The sequence below is a fragment of the Vicia villosa genome, linkage group LG5 (assembly GCF_029867415.1).
Source record: "Vicia villosa cultivar HV-30 ecotype Madison, WI linkage group LG5, Vvil1.0, whole genome shotgun sequence".
NCBI classification, from domain to species: domain Eukaryota; kingdom Viridiplantae; phylum Streptophyta; class Magnoliopsida; order Fabales; family Fabaceae; genus Vicia; species Vicia villosa.
In genome coordinates this window covers 66,232,825-66,237,982 of record NC_081184.1, presented here as the reverse complement: position 1 = coordinate 66,237,982, position 5,158 = coordinate 66,232,825, and the positions used below count along the sequence as shown (strand labels likewise).

Sequence of the window (5,158 nt, the reverse complement as noted above, 5' to 3'; positions counted from 1 at the left end):
CACAAAAAAATTGTCCTTACAAACTCCGATTGATATCTGCTACTACATCACAAATCTCCTTAAGCCACGGTGCCGATACCTGGTATCTTCGGTCCCCAAAAGAAGTCTCGTGTTCTCTCCCCAATGTGGATCGGATGCAATGTCTTTCTTCGGAAGAATCATTGTCTCCAAGGTTATTTCCCATATGTTGCGTGCATATTAGAGTGCGAATGAGGGTGGGCATTCAACCCATCTCATATTTCAATCGTTTGAATAACCATACTTGGTGTGTGGCAATTCGAACGATTGCCACTTTTGAAGAGTTACACCCCGCCGTTGGCCTGAGGGATCAATGTAGCTCTTATGCTTCGTAAGCATCAATATCCCGTAATCCCCCGTGGTTACTGTCATCTTATTGCCGAGTCTAGTCGTCCCTAGTCTCCGTGATTCCTTCCCTCGTACGGGAAAATTTTTCAGATCCAACCCCTGTGTTGTGCATCCCCTGCCTCTCGTCCAGGCACACCATTTTCAAAACTAAATCCCAATCCCCAGTAAGTCCATCTACCAAGCTTCTCAAACACTCGTCTGTGTCATTCCTTCGATACTCGTCTGTATCTCCTTTTGATGCTCGTATGTGTCATTCTTTCGATACTCGTTTGTATCTCCTCTTGATGCTCGTCTGTGTCATTCTTTCGATACTCGTCTGTATCTTCTTTTGATGCTCGTCTGTGTCATTCTTTCGATACTCGTCTGTATCTTCTTTTGGTGCTCGTCTGTGTCATCCTTCCGATACTCGTCTGTATCTCCTTTTGATGCTCGTATGTGTCATTCTTTTGGTACTCGTATGTATCTTCTTTTGATGCTCGTCTGTGTCATTCTTTCGATACTCGTCTGTATCTCTCCTTTTGATGCTCGTATGTGTCATTCCTTTGGTACTCGTCTGTATCATCTTCCGATGCTCGTATGTGTCATTCTTTGGTACTCGTCTGTATCTCTCCTTTTGATGCTCGTATGTGTCATTCTTTCGATACTCGTCTGTATCTCTCCTTTTGATGCTCGTATGTGTCATTCTTTCGATACTCGTCTGTATCTCCTTTTGATGCTCGTATGTGTCATTCTTTCGATACTCGTCTGTATCTCCTTTTGATGCTCGTATGTGTCATTCTTTCGATACTCGTCTGTATCTCCTTTTGATGCTCGTATGTGTCATTCTTTCGATACTCGTCTGTATCTCCTTTTGATGCTCGTATGTGTCATTCTTTCGATACTCGTCTGTATCTCCTTTTATGCTCGTGTGTGTCATTCCTTTGGTACTCGTTTGTATCTTCTTTTGATGCTCGTATGTGTCATTCTTTTGGTACTCGTCTGTATTTTCTTTTGATGCTCGTATGTGTCGTTCTTTTGGTACTCGTCTGTATTTTCTTTTGATGCTCGTATGTGTCGTTCTTTTGGTACTCGTCTGTATTTTCTTTCGATACTCGTCTGTATCCCTCCTTGACACTCGTCTGTGTTATCCTATTTCTTCGTCAAGTCCATATCTTTCAATTACTGTTCCATGTAACAATCACCTCCTTTGAGAACCTTGTATTGGCACCTTGGCTACGTTACAAGTTATCACCATTCACATCCATTATTCACTGTATATTCCTCCGCCAGAAAAACAAAAATTCTTTTTCCCCAGCAGATATCAAAACAAAAATAAAGAATAAAGACCACTCCATCTTCTCTTTAGGACAAATTTCTGGTACTTTGATATTTAATCTTCTTCTACCTCGAATGTTCGAAAGGCTAACGCCAATCTCACCTTCAGGTTTAAGACAATTAAATAGGGGCAGCTGTCATACCCCAAATTTGTCCTACCCCTTTATTTCTAACTGGCTTAGGCTTCTCATTTCATATGCATCATCTTTTCACTAGGGCATTAACATGACATGCATCATTAATCAATAAAACTGGCAAGGGATCGAGGTCGTAGATAGAGCTGAGGTTTCACATGGCTTGAAGTTCATACTTTATGCAGGCTTGTTTCTATTGAGGATTTCAGCTAATAGTGGAGTAAGGTTCATTTTGTTGCGCTTGTGTCAACTGGTGGATTTTCAGGGTTGTTCCTATGATCATCTTATTGTTAGGGGGTCATCTGGTTTATTCTTCAATCCAAAATGGTTCATTTTGAGTACTTGGAATCCAAGCTATTCGTTTGAAACTTCGCCAAAAGGGTGTGTATTCATTCATCTGAAGAAAGGAGGGAAATGCACGATTGAATTCAAAAAGAAAGCAAAATGGAGGGAAGAACATATTCAAAGGCTATTTAAAGAATGAAGAAAATTTCATTACTCCATCACATCATATCAAGTATTGTTACAAAAAATGAACCATTTCATTACATTTCATTACAAAAGCCAAGCCATGTCCATCTATCACCATTCAAATATCCAATTCCAAAATTCATCACAAAGTGTCCATATCCATTACAAAAATTCAAAAGTCCAATTCACATTGCAAAATCCAAATACAGTACACCATTACAAGAATTTACATATTTTGACCTATAGTTGACTTTAGTCAACTGTTGACTTTTTGGTCACACAGTTGACCAAAGTCAACTCCTACCCTGGACCTATTCCACTTCTGAACTTTAGAGCCTTTGCATTCCACTCCCTTGAAGTCATCACCATGTGCATCACAAATCTCCAAACCGCCAGCCTCTGACCTCATGTTTCATTCACAACAAAAACCATGAGCATCCCTCTTCAATTCATGTAAATATCCTGCAGCAATAGAAGCATATTCAAGAGAAGAAAACATCAAAAACAGCCCTATGCTTCAGTTCCAAATTAACCAAGATTGAACCAAAGAACTCAGAAAATATACAAGCTTCCTGCATACACAGACTACTATTTCTAACTAAACCAATTCATCATCACACAATTACTTTCATTCAAAACAGTCCCAAGAACTAAATCAAAACAGTCCCTATAGTATATATTCATACAATACCAGAATTATACATATTCATTTTGGCAGCATCACCTATAGTACATACAACAATAAATCAGCACTCATATCAGTACAAAATTTCAGAAATATTCATTCAACATTATACCATTTAAACCTCACATTTCATTAACTGTCAGAGCAATCTCTTAGTTCTAACCGAGCTGCATCGGACCGTTTCTGAACAGGCTAACTTCCATTGTAATCACCTACTAACCATTTCCAGTTCACAAACATAAAAAAAACGAACAGCAGCAACACCCAACATCCATTCACAACACATACCATACACCTTAAAGCAGCCCTGCATTCAATTCAATCACAAAAAACCAGTATTCAATTTCCAGTCCATAACTAACTGTCCAGACTCTGTTAACCCCATAACTGCCATCTAATAAAGCCTCTAACAATTATAACTAACTATTAACAAACTTGCAGCATTCACTAACCAATTTTATAACTACCAAAGAAAACTCCAACAGAAAAAATAACCATCCAAACTTCCAAAAATTCAGTCCTTCATCATATCAAAACCATATTCAATTAACAGAAAATCAGAAAACAATTAAAACAGTTTCATTCAGCTATCTACAACAACTATCAACATACCTTCCAAGTCCCACACTCGAGAAATCGAAAAAAGCTCATTGCAAGCTATGATTCAGGCTCCACACCCAAGGATTCACCATTATTCCTCAATCATCGCCCATATATAAATGCTACACACTCTCTTCCAATCCTCACTCTTCATCATCCTTCTCTACACACACCTGGAAGCACAACCACCAATCTTCATCATAGTTTCGCTTGTAAACTTTGAATAAAGATGTGCTAAGCCTAAGTTCCACAACCACACACCATTTCATCTTCATCCTCTTCCACTCTCCTCCACCATTCCTTCATTCATCTCCTCCATAACCATTCTTCATCTTCATCATAATTCTGATGTGCACGCTCTTACCATCAACCCTCTCCACCATTTCTGATCTCAGAACCATCACTCTCTGAATTCATCCCTAACCACCCTCATCTTCAACCTTATTCAATCTTCAATCACCATCACTCTCTCTGTCCATCAGAAATTGATAACAGAAAAGAAAGAATCAGAAAACCACTCACCGGCATAACCGAAAACGTAACAGAAAGTTGGAAGAAAAGGTTCAAGGGAAAAGATTACGCAAACCTGTAACAGAATCGAAGAAAGAACTCTCTCTCCTTCTCTGAAACTTCACCCGTTCAAATCTGGTTCATCCTCTTTTTCTTCAATCTTCATCACAAGAACCGAATCCCTCTGAATTACACCTTCACTTCTTCATCTCCGTATCTGCAAAAACAAAGGGGAAGCTACAATCAACATAACAATCTTCAGCTTCACACTGCATCAAACGCGTCACAATCACCTTCATCATCTTCATCGTTTTCAACAATATCAGTGAATCAACCTCATACCTTCGTCGATTCAACAATCACGGTGTATCAATCGTCAATCATCTCCAAGATTCATCTCCAAGATTCACCACCATAATTCACGATTCATCCATTATCAATCGTCAGTCATCTCTCAACAGTGAGGATTCAAAACTCAAAAGAGAAGTGAGAAGGAGATTGAGAGTCAAAAAAACTGAGAAGCTGAGACGAAGAACCGATATTGGGAGAAATGAAGTGTTATCGTTCACGGCGGAGATTGAAAGAGAGGTACCGGAAAGAGATCGAGAAAGCGGAGCGGAGGTTTACGGAGGCCGAGCGTCGATTCGATCGGAGTGAGAGAGAGGTGACGAAAGCTTGACTCAGGGAGAAGGAAGGAGGAGCGGTTTAGTGTGAGGAAAGAGGCGAAGTGGTGTGGCAGCGGCGCGACCAACCGGAGTAGAATCAGAGGCGCCGCCGTTCATCATTCGAGAGGTCGAGGGAGAATTTGAAAAGGTACAAACTAAACCCTAATTCCTCTTTCTATTTTCCATTTTTTCTTTTTATTTGATTAAATTTGTTAATTGAAAAACAATTAAAATCTTAATAAAAAATCATGTTAAAAAACTGTAACAAAAAGAGAAATCCCTTGGGCCTATTCGCTTTACTAGCGCACCCCCCTTTGGCCCACACACCTTCTTCTTTCATTGTACAAACAAAATTCTATAACAAAAATCTGTTGGGCTTTTCGCTGCTAACACCTCCTTGGCCCATTGATGCA

At 39.6% G+C, this 5,158-nt stretch overlaps 1 long non-coding RNA gene across 2 annotated transcripts; it reads right to left on the bottom strand.

Moving 5' to 3' along the window:
- Positions 1-2,293: 2,293 nt before the first annotated feature.
- LOC131606702 (uncharacterized) lies at positions 2,294-4,895 on the bottom strand. 2 transcript variants are annotated; one of them, XR_009284986.1, is made up of 4 exons: positions 4,374-4,895; positions 4,157-4,297; positions 3,583-4,041; positions 2,294-2,747 (listed from the first exon to the last, which is right to left on the bottom strand). It is a non-coding gene; the product is annotated as an uncharacterized LOC131606702 (long non-coding RNA). The 2 variants fall into 2 exon arrangements; XR_009284985.1 differs by having other exon boundaries at positions 2,295-2,747; positions 4,423-4,895.
- Between the last annotated feature and the right edge of the window lie 263 nt (positions 4,896-5,158).